This window comes from Calonectris borealis, chromosome 11 (genome assembly GCF_964195595.1).
Source record: "Calonectris borealis chromosome 11, bCalBor7.hap1.2, whole genome shotgun sequence".
Classification (NCBI taxonomy): domain Eukaryota; kingdom Metazoa; phylum Chordata; class Aves; order Procellariiformes; family Procellariidae; genus Calonectris; species Calonectris borealis.
In genome coordinates this window covers 23,007,074-23,030,283 of record NC_134322.1, presented here as the reverse complement: position 1 = coordinate 23,030,283, position 23,210 = coordinate 23,007,074, and the positions used below count along the sequence as shown (strand labels likewise).

Below are 23,210 nucleotides of genomic sequence, written 5' to 3'. Positions count from 1 at the left end.
GAGGTCCAGCAGAAGGTTTTCCCATGCAGATGGCAGCAGTTTCTGGGCTGAAGGCATTGTTGTTTTGAAAGAACACTTGTTCCTGGCTTTATGAGATGCCTGGAAGCTTGCTTCTGGGTTGAAATCTGCCACAATAATGCAACTTTCTTTCATGCTGTCATGTGGAGAGGAAGTCACAGCCATGCTGGACCTTCTCCTGGTGGTGCCCACCTCGTAAAACAGTGTTAATACACATTTTGAATGTTTCTTTTCAGTGGGGAAGAGGGTTGCTCTGATTGCCATGGATCAGCTGGATCTGCAGAGCCAGTCAAGGTGCCTGCAGGTAGGTGCCAGCGTTCCCAGCACAGCAGTGCAGGACCTGTTCTGCGGTGCTCAGGCTGCCTCTGAAACGAAGGGAGTTTCAGACTCTGTAACAGCTGTGAACGGGGAAGGCACCAGTGCGGCAGAGGGGTACCTTTGCCCTCCCTCAAGTTCCGTGGCTTGTCAGGGCCTCTAATGGATGCAGCCCAGGAGCTCGCTTAGATCCCAGGTTATGCGGGTTGCAAACCCAGGAAATTGTTGATAAATATCCCCGTCACCCTCTAAATCTAGACTCAGAGCAGCTCTCACCTGACTTTGGGAGGTGTTGGCGTGGTAGGATCTGCACCTTTTGCAGAGCTTCCTAAGAGGAGAGGCGTCACTGTTGCCGGTAGGGACAAAGGCAGCTCTTTTGACAGCAGCTGTGTAGCAAATCTCTTTACAGAAATGCATCTCAAAATCTCAGAACTGCTCAGAGCACCCCAGCCAAATATCCCCAGGCTGGTAAAGCAGAGCACGAAGGAAATCGTTGATATTCAGAACTTGGTCTTTAGCTACACAGGACCTGAAAGCACGGGCATGTTTGTACCTCTGGGAAGAGAGGTACGAGGAAGCAGGGCAGCTTTTGACATGGTAACAGGAGCTGTCCCTTGCACAGCTAGAGGCAGAATAGTCGTTATTAAAAGAAGGTGACTTGGCCTTCAAGGAGACATTTGATCTGCTCTGGTTTGCAGACCCCTGGGTCTTGAGTCCTGAACTCATGGTGGGGTTGGCTCAGCTCAACAGACTCTGAAGGAGGGTTATGGCTCTGCCAGCAGGAAAAGGTCATGCAAAATAAATAAAAGAGAGTCCCTTTGACAGGAATTGAGGAATATTTCTGCCTCTACACAAATATCATCCAACTGCTTAATTTCAGGCCTATTGCTCATGGCATACAGGCAGGAGAAAATAAGAAGATAAGGCAACTGAAGGTAGCTCCTTCTGCATTCAGCTCAGTGCAACCTGGGAAAGCTGTGGGCAGCCTATCCCCCATCTCTGTCTGCTTTTCATTGTTATTTTTTATAGCCAGAAATAAGAACTTTATTGGCTTTATTCGTCTCCTGTCAGATGCCCAATCAACATCTGGCAATACAGCAATTCCCAGAAAGTGCTGACCTAGTGAGACCCAGTGGAGCAGGAGGTGCTGAGGAAGGTCTCCATCCCCCCTCCCATCCCTGACTGCCCTTTTAATTATCTTCCCAGCCAAAGCAGGATGTGTACCCCCACCTCAGCCTTGCTACCTGCCTGCATTTCAGAGCACCAGGATCATGGGAGCTCTGAAGGTTGGAAGGCACCTGAGAAAACATCTAGGGCATGGAGGACAGGGACAGGAGGAGCTGAGCGGGAGACAGGGCCTCCTGAAAACTGCTCCTGGATCCATAGAACTGATAGTGAGGGCCTGCGTCCTTTCCCAGGGCTGGGGCAGGCCAGTGCACGGGGAGGAGATTTGACAAATGGGTCAGAAAGGAGCTGTGGACCACGTGCGGTGCCTGGCCAGTGTAGGAGGGACGCACACGGCAGAGCAGAGGAGCTCAGCTCTCCCTCCTCCCATATGCCTTTGTTTGGATTTGCACAGGACTCAGAACTTATGCATAAAAATGAAGGGACCCTTCCTGAAGGGTTTTTGATAGAGTTTCCTGCAGGTTAGAGGATTTTCAGATCTAGCAGAAGATTGAATAGAGACGAACACATTTTTATTTACTTCAGTGCATATTGGACTCATAATAAAATTCAGGTGTAACAAGCCAGAGGCAAGTTCTGTTCTATTCGGAGATTAGCCCGTGTGCAGCTGCTCCAGCAGGTCCAGCAGGTTCCCCGTCAGATCCCTGGGCTCCCACAGTGGATCTCTTGAGCCCCCTTTTCCCACACGGTCCCGCCCTGACTTCTCCCTCAGGTGTGGGTGGCTTGGTTTGTGCTGGATTGTGGTACTTGCCTTTCCACATCTTGGGTTTTCTTTGCTCCCTATCTCCTAGATTCAAGCTCCAGCCAGTCGGTCAGGGCAGTTCCTCCCTCTTCTCTGCTAGAGTCTTCTCCCCACATTTTGGTCTTTTTTTCGCTGACCACCTCCGTGGGAAGTTCCCTCCTGTTCCCGTGGCACTCTTGTCCCTCCGGTGGCTTTCCTCTCCCAGACCTGCTGCTGCCCAGCTCTGTTATGTGCTCTTCTGCCCACGTATCCTCCTTGGGCTCTGCAGCCCCTCTACAAGCTCTTCCCGTACCTCTACCCCGAGACAGCATCTAACCAAGGCCACTTTGTGGCTTCAACTGTTTTTGTTACCTAGTGCCTGAGGGGCCTTTGCACTTCGGTGCCCATGAAGAGAGCAGAGCGGGTTCCCCCTTCCTCCTGCCCAGATGTGGAGCTTCTGGGGGAGAAGGTAGCCAGGGCAGATGGGGTACAGCTTTTCCCTCCTGGTGCCAGAGCCCGGATGGGACAACTGCCCTCTTGGTCTTGGGTATTCTCCTTGGAGTAGCAAACACTGCCTTGAAACAAGGACAGAAACCCTTGTAGCCCTCAATGATATCGGGTGCCTGCAGCCTGGTCCCTTCCTGGCCATTTTTGGAGTGTGCAGTCTTCTCAAACACCCTGTCAAGTCCCCAGAGCTGGGTATCTTTGGTTGTCCTCAGCTCCAAGTCCGCAGCGAGAGAGAGAGATCGTTTAGAGAAAGGGTCCCAGCCAAACTGCCTAATCAGATGCCCACTCATGTGAGCAAATGCCACCAGTGGGAGCTGAGGCATCATAATCCAGCCCATAATGCTCCTTTAAAGACATTTCAGCAGCTCAATTAAGTTTCCACTTGTGTGTTTTCTTTTTCCCCCCTTTGCTTTCATGGTCATTTAAAACAAATAAAGTGAGCAGAACATGGCAGCGTGATAACCACCATTTAATTCCCTTCCCACGGGTCTCCAGATTATTTGGTGATTCAGCGGCAGCAGGGGGAACGTTTACGGAAGGGGAGGCGGGAGCTTCCCACAGGGACGACAGCTCACAAACCAGGGCCCCCGAGCATCTCGGAGGAAATACGTGCCTCGGGTTTTCCTTTTAAATACCATGGATATGGTGAACGCAGCGCCAGAGCCCTGGCCTTGGAACAGAAGCGGCCACACGCTCCCCCACTTTTGTGGCACCCCCGTTCTCACTGCCTGTCTCGCTGCCCTCGTTGTTCTTGCATTGTGAAGTGTGGGTGAAGACCAATGTGCAGGATACATTTCACGCTTCTGTGCAAACACAATATGAGATGAAGAATTCGTACCCTTAGACAAGGAGACGAGAGTGGATTTTCTCATAATAAGGAAAAGCAGCCAGATCGGAGCCTGCCAATTTCTCTTCAATGCTCCTGACTTCCCTAGGAACTTCTGCTTTTAAACAGGCAGAGAGAAGTATATTGTATTTAAAAACAAAACAAAACAAAAAACAACACAAATCCTTTTTGATCTTTTTTTCATCATTTTCCCAACCTCTGTCTTGGTAGGTGACTTTTCCAGCTCTCCCCATTTGATCTGCTGGGACTGCAGTGGTGGCGAAGGAGAATACCATGTGTTTTATGTGTTTGCGAACAATTAACGGTGGTACCGCGTTTCACTGGAACAGCATGTAAAACGCACCCCAGGAGGGGAAAAAATAACAACTAACCAGACTGTTAAGCAGTCCAGAGCTTTCGCTGTCCTATAGGAAAACATAATGTGGGGGTTTGCTTATTCATCAGCAGCAGTAAATAACAGGCGCTCACCTTGAGCTCTCCTTCAGCCACTTCTCCCCTGCCTCTGTGCTAGCAAAGAAAGGAAATACTTACTGTAGTTTGGATGACAAACTGTGTTTTTATAGCTGTTCAAATTGTAGCTTTTGTTTTCTCCCTAAAAAGCTCTGTTTTCGTAGCTTTGGCTTTGTCTTCCCCAGCATCAAAAGCCTCTGCCTGGAGTGCATTCTGCCAGTCTGACACTGAAAATTAGTCCTGAACCATTTGCCTGAACCTGTCAACCCCACATCATAGCCACGCATTGTGTATGCAGGTGGTTTGGCCTGGGAAGGATGCATAATGCACGTTAGTCATTTAATACATTTATAATCTAATCTCTCAGAACAGCACCGTCAGCAGGTTTTTTACCCCTTGTGCAGTACATCGAGACATGGAGACGTGTTTCCGTCCCTGTGCCCATGCCAGGAGGAAGTGTGGGCTCACCCCGCACCGGGGTGGGTGGCTCTGAATTCCCTTCAGCAAAGGTTTTAGCGGTGTTGGCTCTCCCGTGCTGCCTGCCCCGCGCCTCTGCCTGCCCTGGCGAGGCAGGACCCATGTCTCGAAGCGTGGCCGTCTGTCCTGTGAGCCCCTGGAGCCCACGGCCTCTTCACCGGGGTCAGACCCAAGTTGTCTGCCTGACAGCTCCAGCCGCCCCGGGAGTCCCCAGCATGTCCCTGGCCGTCGAAGGTTCACAGCATCCCTTCTTTTCATCCAGACGTCAAGACTTGCCGTTGGTCTCGCTCAAGCTGAGTCTGAGCCTGGAGGCACAGAGGTTACAGAGCTTTTTTTCCCCCAACCATCTGCACTCAAGAGTCATCCTGTCTTGTATAATTTTCCAGTGGGGAAGAGACAGGCTGGGTAGCGTGAACTGGAGACTGCCGTGCGCCTTGGAAGTCCTGACGAGCCGTGAGTGGCCAAGACCTGCCGAAGCATGTTGACCAGGAGAGCTGCAGACACTGGATTCCTAAAACCTGTGCTTTACCTGACACCTTCATAAAGTTTCCTGAATTAAAATGATTCAGGAAACACATTTTCAGACTGTCAGTGAGATGCATTCATCACTCCCCTGAATATGCACCAGATTGTTAATGCTTCGGGCCAAATACCGTGTCTTTTTTAATGCCTACAAAATGTAGCGCATGTTGCTGGCTTTATATTTATAATTATTACACAAGTAACGGGAGTAGCTGCATTCCTATAGGCTAGAAATGGCCAGGTACAACAACAAAAAAAAAAGATTCATTGTTGCAATTAATGCTTGAGCTTGCACCTGTGATTAATTAGCCTGGCGATAGCGCTATGCAAAAGATCAGGGTGAGAATTAATAGGGAGACGAGTGCCGACTTTTAAGATGGTTAGCCTACTATTTAGTGCTCCTTCCTTGGGCTGCCTCTGCCCGTTTAATTAAAGGCAATGGCACATGCTTGCAATGCACCAATAGATCCATAGGCAGGTGGTGCAGGATATTTATATAACAGTGTTCAATAGAAAACTTCAGAATTAAATTCTCATCCAGGTCTCTAAATATAATTTTGAAATGTCAGAGATGCTAAGAAGAATGCTGGCACCGGCTGAGATTGCTGTCAGGAAGAGGCAATAGCCTGCCAGATTTATACTGGTCTAAATACGCAGGTGACTTTTCAGCTCTTGCGTTGAAGGGAGCCTAAAATGCTCTGATGGACATACTTCGTCTGGTGGGAGGCAGAGACCAGCAGGAACACACGCTATAAATTCGTACGCCTGTAGGTGTCTATGGCTGATCCCTGCGGACAGCCCCGCGCTGTGGTTGAAGTTGGTTTAGCTGTGATCCGGCGCTGCCTGCGGGGTGGGCAAGCACCGGGGTTTAGGTGTGATAGCTACGGGGGGCCAGGGCAGGAATTGCGGGGCTTTAAGCAGAACCCCGTATGTCATTCCCCCGTGATGATGCGTCCCTCCATCCACAGCCCAGCACACTGCGAATGACATCAGCGTACGAATGTCACCTCGGTGTTTCCTCCTCAGAGATACCACCGAATGTGAATAAGGAGGGAGAGGGTACGGAGAAGAGAGCGTTGACGGATGCAGCCTGATCAGATGCTAATGGAGAGAAGAAGGACAAGAGGTGTTCCACTGAGACCTGCCCGGGGAAAAGCTCTCTGTGGAAAGGGCTTTAGTACCCTTCCTGGAGCATCACGTCAGTGACAGGGTGGAAGTTTGCCTCTCTTAAATGACCTTTTGCTGACTCTCCTCTCACAAGGTATTTCTCTCTTCTCCTCCCACCCTCCTTTTCCTCCAAGTGTACCCCTTGGTGAGGAACAGCTTTGCTGTTTTTTAATAGGTGACTTTGATGGGTGAGATGGAGCAGGGGCAACTCCCAAGAGCCTGCAAGTTCCCATGAAGCACCAACCTTTTAAGGTGAGCCCTGTTGGCAAAGTTTCTCCTCCAGGTTTTATCCATCACTTCTTCTGCTGGCTCATTATCTTTCCCTTCTGCATATTTGTGCCTCCCACCACCCCAATTCATTTCTCCCAGTTACAGCAGCTATTGACTGGTTTATACAGATGGGGTTTAGCCAGTCCTCCCCCCCGGCTGCTCCTGAACCGCTGACGAGGCCTATTTGTCTGTTCACACATCAATCTGAAAGCACATGCAAAGTTATATCTTTGCTGACTTAATTGTTAGGAGCTGCAACCCCAATGTCTTTGTAAATAAAATGGTTTAATCTCATGGGGCATGCGTCGTGGAGAGAGTCGAATAAATACATCAATATGTAAATAGATCCACAAGAGGAGGATGAACTGGGACTTTGCAAAACTGATAAAGCATCTTAGGAGATGTGTTGTCACTACACTTCTTGCATATTCTGATGAAGCAGACAGTAATGCTGGATCTGAGCCCTGGGTTGCAGGAGAGGGAGGCAGGGAGGGAGAAGTGTGGGCACGAGTGCACCGTGACTGAAATTCTTGTATGGATTGATTTGACTTAAATATATTCCGAGGCTGTTCTAATTGCTAGTTTAGTCTCAGGCTTTGATTTTCCTGTTGCTTTCACATCTCTGCTGCTGAGTCTTTCCTGCATTTCAAGCAGCCTTTTTGGGAGCAGCGTCCAGACGAAACCGAACCTCTGTAGACCAAAAGAGATGATACGTGTCCTTACTGAACCCTTCCACAAAGTGTTTGTAGCAAAGTGGGCATCAGTTAAAGGCAGTGAAGGTCAGAGTTTTGCTGCATGGATGTTTTGCCTGTGTAACGGCATCAGGGGTTATTTTGGGAAACAAAGCCTGAAGCTTTTGGGACACCTTGTTCATGATGGGCCCATGCTGGTGTGACCCTCATCAGAGATCTTATTGAGTTGGGGGAGACCAGCTAAACGAAGCACGAACAGGAGAAGGTGCCGTGGCCAATTTGCTCACGCTGACACACATCCTGCAGGATCCTGTCTGCTGCAGGACTGTCTCTATAGGTGACAGCCCTTACTTTTTCCTGCTGTGTGTCATGCGCTGCGGTGCCCACCCACGGGGAATGCTGCTGCGCTGCGGCAGCACCGTTGCACTTCCACTGCACAGGTGGAAATACCGAGGTTCGGTTCACAAGCGGCAGCTCCGCCTGCCATGTGTCAGGCAAGAGGAAACCTGTCGCCCACCTCGGGCACTTCTGTGCCGATTTCCAGGGAAAGGAGAGGAGGAGAAACCTCCCACCGCGTTGTCTGGGGCGCTGCCTCCCTTTCTGCGGGCTGAGCTCCAGCCCTTGTTTTGCAGTGCGCCACGTGGAATTTTATCACCTTCAACAATGAAATCTGTCACCTTCAAGCTGCTTTATTGTAATCTGGGGACTTTCGCCCTGTCCGCTGTAACCCAGCGCTGGGCTGAGCTCCTGCCACACAGCGCTGCATTCCTCCCCGCACCATCGCTAACATCTATCGATCAGGCTCCTCGCTGCAACCAACGGTGTTAACTTCAGGGACCACATTTGTACTTGTTTTCTCACCAGGATCAGATCGTTAATTGATCTTCCTTCCTTCTCTTTGCCTTCCTTCTGTATCGTGTGCGTCTCGATCCCCTTCTTCTGATGGCTGCTTCACTCCCTTCCCAGCCCCGCTCCAATTTGGAGAATAAAAGACATGCAGTATAGTCAGTATTCAGGGGGTGATCTGATATTTTAAAGAATGTGATGTACAAATACGCGTTTTAAACGACGATACCTTCGTGTTGCGTAAGTTATAAAAATACACACGTTTGAGTCAAATTAACTGGCATATCTTCTCTTCGAGAAAGCAGTTTAATAATAAACTCAGGGAATGGTACCTTTTCATCAGGCTTGGATGTCACGACTCTTGAAGAGTGGTGTTGTGGGAGGCTTTTTTCTGGACAGTTTGGGAATGCTGGTGTGGCAGGATGAGATAAATTGACCTTATTAATCGGCTGTTATTATAGGCTAGAATCAGAATACTGTTGCTTACTGGTTTTCTGTAGCTTCTATTGTAGAGGTATTTTTCATCTGAATAAGTCGTTTTCATCTGAAATGCAGTTATGGATATTTGCATACACATTTGTGTGGGTTAATTAAAAACTTACCATCAGAGTTGCTTTTCTGCAACAATCGCTATACAGCAAAATGGTTGTTACTTTTTGGAAATGTCTGTTTTGTTGCAGAAATCTGAACTTTTTGCAAAATCATTTGGTCAAATCTTTGGGGTTTAGATTTTCAATGAATAATCAATATTTGCAACAAAAGATTTAAACAAAAAAGGCTGTTTATTGAAGTTTTTCCGCAGGAAAAAATCTGTAATGTATTATTAAATATAAAGAGGCTTATGTCTTGAGTTTCATCACGCCACAGCTTATAACAGCCCTTCAGAAGCTTGAAGCGGGGTTTTTTTTTCATTAAACAAAATGTTGCGTTCCCCCTGCCGCATTCATTACTGGCAGCATATTGGAAGGTGCCTGTGCCCAGCAGTTCTGGCCTGGAGGGCTGCTCTCATCTGTCTCCGTCAATGCTGTGAGTTATTTCATAAGCAATGGAAATATTTATTTCAAAAGTGGATGCGTAAGGGATGACAGCAACATCAGAGGTGCGAGGAACAGCGAAGGGGGAAGCACATTTTCTTGGCGGCGTTTTTATACATCTGCCTTCTGAGCATCTAAGCAGGGAGATGGCGACTTTGAGAGAGGTCCCTGGTGATTAAGGGTGTAGTTGATGATGGGTGCAGCTCTTGCCCCACGTCTCCCTCTAGCCAGTGGTCTTGACCCTGACCTGTGAGAAGTGCCCCCCCCCCCAACTGCCTCTGTGCAGTTGCTTACGCACTTGGACATTTTAGGAAATGATAGTGGTCTCTAGGGCTGGGAATACAAGGATTTCCAGCACCACCAGCAAGGAGCTGGGGGAAAAATCTCATTATTCTGCGTCCCTTCAATTGTTGGATTTGCCAGAAGTGGCTCCGAAGCATTGCTTCGGCAGCCAGGCAGACTTCGAATAAAGAAACGCCTCGGTCATGTTTTCATTCCCCGTGGCCAAGTTCCAATATCCAAAATGGGATTACCAGAAGTGAAATGCAGTTGAGTTTCGCCTCTGCCGACCTTCAGCAGCTGCTGTTCCAGCCCTGGGTCCCTGGAGAGCTCTGGGGATGCACCTCCGTACTGATGTGTCAGTCTGATATTCCTGCTTTAAGCCTGGCCTAAGCCGAGACGGCCAACTAACATACCCAGCCGCAGAGATTTTGTAACAAGCCGGTGGAAACCTTCCTCCAGCACATACAAATATGTTTTGCAGGGCAAAAATAAGCAGGAATGCAAACGTCATACTCTTTTTTTTTTCCTGTCTGTTTTACCCTTTGCTTCAGGAAAGCAGGATGAGGTGAGAAAGGATCGACACTTTATCCCACCGAGGGCTTTTTCTAAGATGCCTGCTGGGAACGCTCGCTGTATGTTTCTCTGTAGGTAGTAGCTCTTTTGATTTTCTCACTGCCTTGCAAGTCACACTGAGGTGCCTGGATAAGGATTTGCTGATTGCTTATGAAATCCATTCTCCCTTGAGGATCTGCTCTTTCCATCTTGATAAACTTTTAATTCTTGCTTTCTAATAACACTGAGGCGCTGCGTTTTATGCCTTTATGAGGGTTTTGTGATTGATGTTCATCTGCGCTTGCAGGAGACCAGTAACCTCATTTCATTTTTGACAGAACATCGGGACGAGCGCTCTGTATCCTTCTCCCTTCTTGGTCACGTATAAATGAAAGAGAAAGTAAAGCAGATATAATCTGTCCAGATCTGTCAGTCCGGCTCACTCGTACTCTCTCACCATATTGCTAAACTTCTGACATTGTTTCTGTCCAGCATGGCATATGGGCACATGTTTAAAGGACACGGTCGGCTTGTTTTTGATATCATTCTGTTATCTTGTTTTTATTCTTGGTTCTGTACACTAACGTCTGGGATATTTGGAAGTAGCTGCTGTAACTTGGCGTGGGAGTAGATTGCTTAAATATTACCTCACAGAGTCAATGTAAATTTATAGCAGATCAGACTTGGACCCCAAATGCCTTTTTTAACCCGTTACTGTCTTTTTTCCAATTCCATTCCCTCTGCTCTTTCTGATCTATTTCCAGCAGTTTTGAGATAAACAAGACTCCTGGTTTATGCTTAGACCGACCTCATCTGTGATACCCGAACAGTTTCTACATGGCGGGTGGAGAGATCTTGCACTTATGCACAGGCATATGTGCACACACAGAGCTACCCACCGCTGGTGAAGGATTTGTCAGTATAAGAAATCCTGGAGGATGATGAAGTCACAGAAAATACACAAAATACTATGCCCAGAGAGCCAGGTAATATCATTCACCAAACTGTGACACTGTTCTCATAGAGTAAATGTCATTTCCCGTTAAAAATCTGTTTTCTTTCCTTAGGAGAAAGGACATTTAGAGCACCTGTACTGAAAGGGTGGAAGAGCCTGTGCGCGTGCCCTGCTTCCTGTGCTGTTATGCAGATTTTAAACACAGGTTTGGTTGTTTCTTATATATATTTGTTTTTCCTCTCTGCTTTTTTGCTTTGAAATATCTGCTTGCGTTCTCAATGAAGAACAGCTGAGAGATCAGGAAAATGGCTTAAGAATTCAGGGGACTGTAAGCTATTTGGATTTAAAATAGTGCCTGGGAGAGAGCTTTTTACGCTGCCTTGCTAAACAATCCTCCTTCTGTCACTGTCTGAGGTTGCCGTCCTTTGTTCGTCATGATGTCGCCTTCCCTCTAACTCTCCAGAGCCTTCAAGGAAAGGAAAGAAGGATGAACGAGGCTTCTTTGCTCTTTCTTTCTTAAATCCCCCCAAGTCTTTCTTTAACCCCCCGCCCCCCAATCCTCATGGGCCATCTGCCTTTGTTTTAGTTGTGCTTCTTGGCTTTGTTTCTTCATCGTTTCCCCCTCCTCGCCCCTTTGCAGGGCACCGCTAAGCACTCGGGGAGGCAGCTCAGCACCCCCGGTCTCAGCTGCAGCACTTGTAGCATCGGAGCCTGCTCGTTTGGCTACGGCCAGAGCCATCTCCGCCGCCTACAGAGTCTTTTTTCTTCCCTCTCCCAGGATCTGCAAAAAGCCAAGCTGCGGCTGGTGCGCTGGGGCAGAACAAGCAGGGCACCCCGTTGCTCGCCCCCGTGGCTCCCCGGCACAGGCGGGCGGGCGGCGGGGGGGGATCGCTGTCCCGCTGCGCGGCGAGGCCTCCGATGCCTGCCCTTCGCGCCCGCCGCCGAGCAGGCAGGTGGCAGAGGGAGGGTCCCATCACGCTCGGGTTCCTGCTTCTTCCCTCCGCAGGTGCAGAGGCGGGCGGGAGGGAGCGCGGGGGTGTCCCGCGGTACGGGCTGACGGCTCATCCTCTCGCCTTTGATTTGCAGCAAATCGAGGAGAGGGCCATGCCAAACGGCCGGCGCCTGCTGGGGGCAGGTATGGGGGCTGAGGGGCCCCGACACCTTTTTGTCACGAAGCCCGGATCCACAGGAGCTGCGAGCGGGACCTGCCTGCCACCCTTAGCTGCAGCTCACCCTCTGCATCCCGCGAGGAGAGTCTGCCCGCAGGACGCGCCCGCACGGCTCCTGCAGCATTTCTAAAGCCATTTTTGCTCAGAAATTCCTGTTGTTGTTGTTTTTGCTGACCTAAGCGAGCTGTGTCTTTTCCAAATGTTTCTGACGTTTCTCACAGAGTAATCTATTAATGTCGCAGACAAGGATTCTGCTGACTTCAGTTTGGCTTCTGTTTCCCATTGGACAGGCTCTTCCCTTTATGGGGGAATGCCTCAAGCCAAAAAAAGAGGAAAAAAATCCCAGCCCCTGAGCTAACTGAAAACAGGCCCAAAGGGAAGCGCTTTCCAGCCACATTGCCTCTCACTGGCTGGCTTCTGTTCTGTGCTTGGGGACGTGCCAGACTTCAGTGCCTCCGTGCTTTTGATTCCTGTTTATCCCCGGCAACATGATTGTCTATAATTATATATAATCTCCCCCTTGTTTACTCTTCTTCCTCCAGGTCTGAACGCAAGCTCGATGGCAACTCTCTGCTCGGTCTGCCAAGGCTCCAGCTCCAGACTGCTTCTCGGCATCCTCCACCTTCTTTTGCAAAAGTAACAAAGACATTTGATTTCCTCCCACCCCTTCTCCGCGCACCCCTGCGCTCTCCCCCTCCCCCTCGCTGGCACTGGGGTTATTTATACAGAATGTGGAAACAATTTGCAGGAAAGCGAACAATGTAACCCAGAGTGAGGGAAGGGAGAGAAGTTTATTGTGCACGCTTACAGCCCCAGAAGTGAAACGCTGCTTTTTTGGGGGGAGGAGGGAGCGGACTGTTTTCCTTTCTTTCTGCTCCTCTCTTTCAACGTCTCGCTGAACCGCTTTCCATCTTGCCAGAGTCGGGTCCAAACCAGAGCAACCAGATCTGACTTCGTGTTTTGGAGGAAGTTCAGGTTGGATCCCTCCCTGCATCACAGCTTGATGAGGCAGTATCTGTGTACTTAATCCTCTCCGAGGTTTTGCTCTTGGATCATTTCTGCTCCTGGATTAGCATTAATGAAGAGCATGTGTGCTTGAGAGGTCCTGATCCAGGCCCGGAGAGATGCAGCATTGCTAAAGGCATTGTTTTTTGCCTGAGTGTTATACATAGCTATTCCGAGGAACAGTTAGGCTGAAAAAGAAGATTCCTTGGGAGTGCGTGAGACAGGAACTTTTTGCAAAGTGCAATTTCAGTCTTTCTCCCCTCACCCACTTAGCATTACATTTTCAGAACGTCCCAGCACCTTGCTAGCAGCGATATGAGTGTCTCTGTAAATCAAGCAGTTTGCTTTAGTGCCCACCGAAGAGCTGAGCTCTGCTGGAGCTTGGGAACAAAGCACTTGCAGTTCTCAGAGGTGCAGGTGCCCTTTATCCACAGGTGTAAGCAATGGGAAGCTGATCTAGCATTTGATTTGGTACCATTGAGCAGGTCTGGGGTCTTCAGATCTCACTCTGCACTGGGCTCAGTTACCGTGAAGTCCTCAAAAAGAAGTAGTCCAAGGCCACTCATCTTCTGGGGAAGGGACATCGGTGTTGCAGAGGCAAGGAAATGTTCTCCACATCCAGGCAGAGCGGCTGCCTTGGCAAGCTCCTCCCTTCCCGGGAGCTCGCAGCCTCTTTTCTCAATAGCCTCAAGACTTGGGACGTGATCTGTGCAAGTTGTGCTGAGCTGGTAGGGCAGGGCCAGGGAGCTGCCAACTGGGACATCATGTTCCTCTCTAAACCGGGCAAATTTCCGGCCCTGAACTGGTCCGGCAGATAAACTGTGATCCGACGGTGCAGAGGGACAGTTAGAAGGAACCTGTAGTGGGCTATTCCTCTATGAGATCTTGCGTCCTCTCCACCTTCCAGTACTTACTCCTCAGTCTTTGTCCATACACAAATGTGAACTTCCAGTGTATGTTTGTTCTGTAAAATGCCACATCAGCTCTGCCACACAGAATGGCAAATTCTCTGTGGACAGGCTGACCCTCCTAAAGCTAACGGCACAGCGCAGAGACCATCCCAAATGCTGCTACCTCTCCCTTCCTTTAGCCGGTTCTGGGCCTGAACTAGCAACTCTAGGTGTAAAACGCAGCAAGGGCTGGAGCAAAGATACTTCGATCACCTGTGTTTTCTGATGCGATCTGGTCAGGGGCAGTTCACCTTCTCTCTTGGGGCTCTTCTAATTTTCACTAACTCTCAGAAGGGCCGGGAGCAGCAACAGTTTCTGTTTTCTCTTCCAAGCCAGGCACCAGCAGTGTGGACTGGAAGCCTGCAGCTGGGAGCAGAGAGCGACTGCCGCAGTCTGCTGATCCCTGTTGGCGGAGGCACCCCCAGACGTGGCAGTGCAGCCCCTTTCCGAGCCACGCACAGCGGCGGTGGCACCACGGAGACGTGGCTCTCGGGTATTCACTCCATCTACACCAGTGCCTGTGAGCACAGCTCCTGCCTCCCATCCGTGCAGCTGCCTCTCGCAGAGCCTTGGATGTCTGCAGCGGCCTGCCCAGGCACGTCGCACGGTGTGCTTAGCTGACTAGCAGCGTACTGGGCTACGGAGAGTGTTTAAATGTGTAAGACTCTGGAGAACCCCCTCTGGTCCCTCCTGCGGCTGTGCTGGCGGGCTCAGGCTGTAAGGACAGCAGCTCTGGTTTTGGGGTTAGTCTCTGGGCACCCCCCTGAAGGCAGTAGGGGCAGACAGACATTTCCAATCTCTTTCTGACTCCCAAGGGTTCCCCCCTTACTCCTGGAAGGATGTGGCCTTGAGTTAAACTACACGGAGAATTCTCGACTAAACAGCTCACAGCAGCAGTACAGGTTTGGGCAAAGTAGAGTCTTGTAGCTCTACCTATAGAGACTTTAAAATGCAGAGACCAGAGGGATCGGTGTAATTTCAGGGAAACAGTCATTGGAGCGCTTGTGTTTTTTCACTTCTTGTTCTAAATGTTCAAATTCTCATAAAAATATGGGAAAAACTCTCCTTGGAATGATTGTGCTGCTGAAACCGTCGTTGGCTTTCTGGAATTTCCTCTTTCATCTTGTTCTTTTTTTTTTTATTATTTTTAGGGCTATTTAGATGAGAACAGATTTGTATTCTTCTCTTCATGCTGCTTGCTTACCACCTGAAATCCTCATCTGCTCTTTGCAGTTCCCAACACAACCGCGAGCAATATCCTGAACAGAGCGTTCTAACTTCAGGTGAAGAAAAGCAACAGAAGCAGATGGTCTTGTAAACAGCAGAGATCTGGCTCTCCCACAGAGGTCCTTGCATAGTGGAAAGGAGCAGAATGGTTAGTAAACACTGAACAACTTTCATTTTCTAGGCTGAAATGTGATAACCTGGGGAGGGGAGGACAGCACAGGAACAGCAACTATCATATTCTGGCACAGTCAGCTATTCCCAGCAGAAGCTGTTCATGTTAGAACTTGTAGCAAATTGGAGAATATGGGAAAGGGGGGTATGTTTTCCAGCATCAGGGAATTTTTGGGTGATGAAAACACCCAAAGATTTCCAGCAGCCCTTCTCCGCTAGCATTTTAGTCTTGGTTTCTAAAGAAGTATCCTGCTGTTTTTCTGTCATTCCTCCCTCCCCTTGAATGACTTCTGAAACTGTCAGTCCATCAGAGTGGTGAGTAACTTCATTGATAACAAAATTCCTACAAGTTACCTGAAGGTTTGCAGCTGGTCGGAGGGAAAAGAAACCCAAAGCAGAGTCCCCACTGGTGGAAGAAAACTCAGCCACGCATCCTTTCGGAGAAGCAGCAGCAGCCAGCTGGCCAGGCAGCACAGGTGCTGCTCCGAACTAGCGTGCGCTGCCCTTTGTCCAGCCAAGCACATACAGGACGTGGAAGCGAGCAGGATCGGTGCGGGGAAGGGCAGTGGGGAAGAGGATCTGTGGGATCTAATTCCCTAATAATCCGGCTTGGGTACTTCAGCTTCTCAGGGATCCTGCACGCGTTGCTGCACATGTTGCATTAGCGGAGCGACGGTGAAGAGAACCTGGTGCATCAGCCTCCTGCGTGAAGTGTGGGTAGGTCTGTCTGTCCTGCCGTGTCTGCTCCCGCAGGTGCACCCAGGGGACAGTCGCAAGGGAAATGGGAAGAAAAGCCTAGTGCTGATATACCCTGTCAGGGCCTTCAGGCTGAGAATTAACAAACCTCCGAGTCCATCTAGCTGCCCCCAAGAAGCAGTACGTGAACCGCTTCTTGAAGGGACACAGGTCCCTGGCTATATAAACTCTGTTTTTTCTTGTCCTTTCCTTACCCTCTGTGTAATAGAGCCTAAGAGCGAAGCAAGCAGGCAGGTGTCCTCCCCCATTAGCGGGCTGGGGACTCCTCCTTACTTTTCTTTCATGCTTGGGCAGGACCCTTTTTCCTGACATTTTTAGCCATCCTTTGCTTAGCAGTGAACCCAGCGGGATTTGGTTGCTTAGCTTTAGAGCCAGGAAATGAATGAAGAGGGGCAGGAAAAGAAAGAAAACAGAATACGAAGGCTCACTTCCATTATTGAGCCCGGAGAGATTTCTATAAACCACATGGTATCAGGTGTAAAAGAAATGACGGGTGATAACCAATGTGGAAGAATGGAGCAGCCCAAAACTCCCACAGCCCAGAGAGTCCCCAGAAATGTTGGAGAGGCTTAAACAGCAATTTAATGTGTACCTGCTGGCAAAGAGCATCCCCTCCACCTTGTTCCTGTCAAGAAGAGGTCCTGATTCATGTGATGTGTTTTCTTTCCTTGGACAGGGAGACTACTGCAGATGCTGCGGAGCGCAAGAGTCATGGAGAGGACAGACCTATGAAAGATGGTTCCACGTTGGGATTTTAGAGAGGTTTGTGCTTGATCTAGGGTCGTAGAGTTGATGTTCCTATTTTTCTTGGGGATTGGGAGGGGAGAAATTACTGAGTCCCTGAGTCTTAATGTAAAATGATTAGAATCTGGAACAGATTCCCAAAAAGACATTTAGGGACAACTAAATGCACAAAGCAGCTTGAATATACCTACCACTAGAGTTCATCCAGTCCCGGATAAAGCCTCTGAAACGGGCTTTAATAAAGTACATCTGTTTGGGACTTAAAATACAAGAAAGAAATATCTGAGGAGGAAGAGATAACACTTTCTCCATTTTCTAGAAAGGAGGGAGAAAATGCCAAGAAGTTACTAATTTTTTTCCTGAGAATGTCTCACTGGACAAGAACCACTACAGGTTAAGATGATCCCCATAACCTGACACTTGCAGAACAAGTGGGCTCACTTCATCCTGGCACAAGCAGTTCTGGCATTTCTGGGGAGATCTGTAACTCCGAGTAATAACTTCAGAGGTTGACTGAAGTCTGAAAATAAGTTTATTTGGTAGGTGGGCTAGAGGGGGTTTTAATGATGTGTTTAGATCTGTGTTGCTTTAAGCATTAATTTTGCCTGGGAAAGGAAGCTGTGGTACCGGGAGCAACACCTTCACACAGCTTAGATTTGGAGACAGAAAATCAGGGGGGACTGGCGAAAGCCCGTTGTCTGTTATGGCAGGTGGAAATGAGCTCTGAATTAAGACAGTCTCTTTTGTTTGTTTTGGGCCAGAAATAACTGGACTCTGCATAAGGCCTGACTTCCTGAGAATGGGTGCTCAGCAGTTTTTTGACAGTCAGGCTGTCAGAAGGAAGCTCTCCGAAATGCAGACCATACATGTCTGAAAATTTTTTTGCCTTATTTCTCTTCTCTGCTGTGTGTGTCATATTCTCCTTGCAGCTTTCCAGAGCAGAGTTACTCTTCCACTTGTTCCCTTTTGCCTCCTGCTGAGTCAATTCCTTTATTTTCCACCATTATTTGTACTGTAGTCACTCCCAGAATCTGGGAAATCTTCCTCAGAAGTCTCCTTGTCTCCTGAGCTTACTGCCAACTCTCCCACTGAAGCTTTTCATTCTTCCTTCTATAGAAGAATAAAAGGCCAGAAAAGTGTGCCATGACCTTTTCAGGTGCCATTACCCTGTAATTCTTTAAAAACTCTATATGCATTTATAGTCACTGAGAAGTGCTAGAGCGGGAAGCCTAAGGACTAAATTGGTGTTAGCACATGAAAGAGAAGCAAGTGCTGTGGCTTGGTATCGGGCACCGGGTTCTGGTTTTGGTTTGGACACTGACTCACTCGGCGAAATAATTTCCCTTCTCTGTGCACCTGTTTCCACTCCCCGCCTCTAATTGTCTCTCTGTTTAGACTCGGAGCTCTTCAGGACACAGCCCGTCTCTCGCTGCGTGTACGTACAACACCTCAGCACAATGGAGCCTTGTCTTGGTTGGGGCCTTAGGTGTTCAAGTAATACAAACAAGAATAAAAGGTATGCCCAGACAGCAAGGCAAGCTTCCCAGACATGCTGCCCTGCAAGCATGTCTGAAACCCGATGTGCTGGGAGCTGTCTCTGTTCCCAGTCCTTGGCTTCTCTCAGCCGGCCAGCAAAGCATTAACCAGTTCCAATTACAATGGTGAGGTGAACTGGCACGTTCCCAGTTCCACTGGGAACCAGTGTGAAATCACTAAACTCATTTTGCAAACGCAAGCAGCGCCTGATAGGAACCTCCATCCCGCACAGCCACGGACCTGCCTGGAGCTGCGCCACCTCCCTGCAGGTGAAAAGCTCCTTACGTCAGCCCTGAAGCTCAGAGCCATCTCATCCCACTCCCAGCCCGCACTGCGCACGCTTGAGCCTGCTCCAATTTGCCAGCAGAGAAACGAGCAAAAACATTTTCTCCTTTCCTCCCTTGTCTGAGGAGGTGCACACACGACTCTTTGGCTTTTCTTCTTCTCCGCCGGCTTTTGCATAGCCCTTTCCTCCGGTTGTTTGCTCGTTCCCTGCACTCCATCCCATCTTTTGTGTTCCTCCCTGGTTTGATACAGCATCTCGCTGGTCCTGCTTCACACTAAGAGAAGGGGTATTAGATGGATTCCCCATAGAGTATAAATTGAATGGAGAGAAGTGGCTGGTTTCCCAGCAATAATTTATCTGATTAAAAAAATACTCCCCAAACTCCCCCTCCTCCGCTGGTCCTACGCGCCCTCCAAAAAGAACGTTGGCACTCGGGCTAGTGTTTGAACTGTATTATTCAAATTGCTGGAAGGGGGATTTAGATGGGAAAATAACTGTCAAGAGATGTGTCTCGGGGGATTTTCCCCAGAGCGTGAGCTCTGAAATTTGGAACGTGGGTTGTTGTATGGAGGAGGCAGAGGGAGTAAATAATTCTCAGTCAAGTACCTCCGTGATTTCTAGCTTTGCCCTCATCTTACACAGATATGCACAGATGCACACGCACATGCTCACACACATGTGCCCCCGCGCACATATTTCATAGAAGAAGCCATTAGCAGTAACTCCAAAGCGCAGCAAGCTGTTCCTGCTGTTCCCTTTCTCCTCTCTTTTTTTTGCCTTACTTCAGGGCTGATTCCAAGTAAAAGAAGAAATCCGCTTCATAAAATGCCTGTCTCCTTGTTTGTTACCTGTACGGGTTTTATTCCTTTCAAATCAGCACTATCCAAAGCTGGTAATTTTATTCTCCTGCCGAAGCCAACATTACTCGCTTGAACTGTTGTAATTGGGGAACGGAAAAGTCACCCTGACACCCCCCTTCATCGCAGCAATGCAGCGTAGGTGACCTGAACTCTGTATTTCTGGCCCATCTGTATTTCGCTGTTGCCTTTTTCTTTGTGGGAGAGAGGCAGGTATTTTACATTTCATACTGCTCCCACAGTATGCAGTGATTTATAACAGGAGCTACCTTATTAATGTCAAGGGCAGAATTGCTACCGACGTTCAAGCTGCAAGAGCGTATGAAAATCATTTAGTTAGCTATGGCATGGTCCCAGGACCGAGGGCTGTTAGCTGCTGTACATTCCTCTCTCTGCTCGCAGCCTCCGCCAAGTCTGCGTGCTGGCTTCTGGGCCAGTGGGTGAAACGTGAACAGGCCCATTCTGAGCCGGAGATTTTCAACCTCGGAGCAACCTTAAGCTAGTCGCCAGGGCTCAGGTTTCCTTGCTTTTTGACAGGAGTACTGTTCAGATGAAACCTGTCTCCGCTCCTTCTGGAGGATTTACACTGCCACAAGTCTTCATTTTTTCCAGATGTTTTACCTAATAAATCAAGGAGTCTCATCAGAGGGTTCGAATCCAAAAGCTGTTACCATGACTTCAAAGGCACAGGCTGAAATGGAAAGAAGCAGTGCAGACATTTTATACCGCTCTGTAGTCACTGATCATGAAAATACACTCCGGTTCCAGGGTTTTTTCCTGCGGATACCAAAACTCCACCACGATTAAATAAAATGGTGCTGCGCTCCTTTAGCCAACCTTTGCTCAAAAGCGTTGAGCTGCAGCACTGGCAGGCTGTACCAGGGGCAGCAACCGAGGATGGGGCTGGTCCTGAGAGGAGGTGAGCGCTGCCAACCGCCGCCCGAGATCAGGGACCGCTAACTCAGGTTTGAACTCGCTCTGTCTTTACAGATCGATACGCGGCTGCATATTTTCTCTCACTGCTAGTTTAAGCTATCCTCATGTAAAGGATTCAGATGTCCATTCATATTCTTCAGATGTTTGGGAGAGAAAAAGATAAAAAGAGTTACACGGCTGCAAAATGTGATTGTGATTATTCATACTGGTTTGTTCCTTGATCAAGAATGTAACACTTTTTGTTTTTAAATATAGTGAACCCTTTCTTTTTACGGTGTCTACATGGTGTCATTTTCTTTCACTGTTACATTTCTAAAGATAAATGCTCCGGCGTTTTGAGAATGTATGTGTTTCTAATTACTTGATAGCACAGAGTACTGCAGGATAATGTAATGAAGAGAAGCAGCTGAAGAAAGAAAAGATGTTCCTGCGGGTAGGGGAAGCAGACCGACGAGACTGCGTTTTGGTTCCCTGCTTTCCTGAAGAGTGCTGGCATGGCTCCGGCTGCGCTAGGTGCTGCCCATCAGGGATGCACAAGCCAGGCTGCGTTCTGCAGCAGCTTCTGGCAGCAGTGCCGAGGTAAGCTGCTCTTCTTCAGCCCTCGACTTGTTCCCCTGTCTGTGCAGATAGCTGTGGGGCCGCATGCTAAACGGTTTCCCAGTTGAATTTGTCTCACCGCTCCACAAGCAGTTGTATGAGCAGGACTGGGTGGATGGTGCCAGGTGAGGAACAGGCTGCTGGTGGCAGGAGGGAGAAGGTGGTGTGGCTGTGGGGAGTGCCTTCAGCCGTGGAGAGAGGTGCCCAGGTTGAGCGTTGAGTTTCAGGAGAGGATTTGGACTGTCTCCTTCACAGGGCTGCCCTGCGCTGCCTCCCTGCAAAGCCCTGAAGAGGGGAGGCTGTGACAACCTCCCCAGGGAACCTACAGCAGGTGATGTGAGCAGAGACTTTGGCTTGCGCTGTCTGAGGATTCTGGTACGTGAATAAGTTGTCACTGGGAGGTTGTCGAGGGAGGGCTAAGCTAAGCCTCTCTTACACTGGTCGCAGGTTAAAAGCATGTAGAGGGCTCTTACTGCAAAGCAGATGTGTGCTAAACTGCTTGCGGGCCAGGGCTCTAAGGGCAGTGGAGACTGTAGCACTTGGAGTGCTGTGAAAATACTGTGCAACCCCCAGCAAACACTGTAGTTATGTGAAACAGACTTGGGACATGAATTTACTCGCGTTAGGCCCTATTCTATGTGTCCCAGGCAGCAGGGAGCAAGAGGGCATTTGGTGCTGCGACATGCTTAACCAGATCGTAAAAAATCGCCGTGGTTGCCCAGCAGGTTTTCATACGGGATGTTTCAGAGAAGGGGATGTGCTGCTGCATTCTGGTGGAGGGTTGTGAGAGAGGGAAGAGCCTCGAAGAGAGAAGGTACGTATCTCCTGCGTTGTAATGATATGTTCAGGCTGAAAAACAACCTCATCTAAATATTAATAATAAAGTAACAGTTACCATAATACAGTTTTTTCCTGCCACAGATTTCAGAAAAATTGCTGCCGAAGGCCAGCGCCCCAAACTGTCATGACTGCCTGGGATTGGTGACATCTAGAATGATACGTGTTGGATCATCAGAACAGAGTGGGAGCAGCACAGCTTGGCTTTGGGAGCCAAAAATAGGTACTGTCATTTCTGAGCTGAAGCCTCCCTTCTTTTTCCCCACCCAGCCCTGCCTATTTGGCACATGCAGCACATAATTGTAGTATTCACATCGTACCAAAGAAAAACCACATTCCTAAAGGAAGCAGCGCGTTAAGTAGTGGACATGCTTTGGAAGCAGGGTATGTTATGACACGGATCCTAAATTAGTGAGCATCAATGACAATGGTTTGCAGATTTTCTACCGGCAATGGGTATAGAAAGGAGTACAGCTCCTTTGCTGCATTGCCATGTGGAAAAGCATCAGAGATGTTCAGAGATGTGCCGTAAAATAGGGAGCTTGAATTCCTTTCACTGGATAGCTGCTCAAATACTTGTAATTGAATGATTGAGTGATGAATGTAGCATATTTAATTTTTCTCTGGATCTTTTCTCTGTTTTATTCTGTAGCTCTGTGAATCTCAGTCATGCTTTCACCTTTTTTTTAAGTCTACTCACTGGAGTAAGTGTTTGTCTGCTTCTGCCAAACCCCAAAAGCTACATTTCATTAAAAACCCCTGATTATTCAGGAAGGGTGAAGTTTGATCCACAAAGATAACGCTCTTTGAAGATGTCTGCTCTTTTGGTAGTGACTGATTTAAATGGGTTCCATTTTAGTATGCCTGTTATGCTGTTCTCAAGGCCACACAAAGGAGGAGGAATTGTGTGAGGCCATATAAATCAGGGTTTGTTATAGGGATGTCAAACACAACTGCACCATTGGGTGTTAATAGTGAGCAGGCAAGTAGTCAAAAGCAAGTCAGAACCAACTAACAAAAGCCACAAAGCTAATCTGTCTGGTTCTTGATGCTTCCCGAAAGTGCAGTGTCTGCATACTCATGTTCTGTTCTGGGAGAAGCTTGGGGTGTTAGACTGATCCATATCACATTTTCAAAGTGCTCCAGTAATTGGATGAATAGGTTTGGTGGAACGTCTTTGGTTCTCTATTTCTCCCGTCAGGAAAGATCTGAAAAGGAAGCTATGCGAGCACATCACTAGTCCAGGTCTCTTCCTACTGCTAACAGAAAGCTCACTCCTCTGAATTCATGCTCAGCTAA

At 48.7% G+C, this 23,210-nt stretch overlaps 1 long non-coding RNA gene across 1 annotated transcript; it reads left to right on the top strand.

Moving 5' to 3' along the window:
* The first annotated feature begins 251 nt into the window (after positions 1–251).
* On the top strand, positions 252–14,412 carry LOC142086477 (uncharacterized). The gene is made up of 7 exons (XR_012675131.1): positions 252–322; positions 6,011–6,303; positions 6,385–6,461; positions 10,653–10,871; positions 10,953–11,045; positions 12,552–12,645; positions 14,301–14,412. It is a non-coding gene; the product is annotated as an uncharacterized LOC142086477 (long non-coding RNA).
* Positions 14,413–23,210: the final 8,798 nt, after the last annotated feature.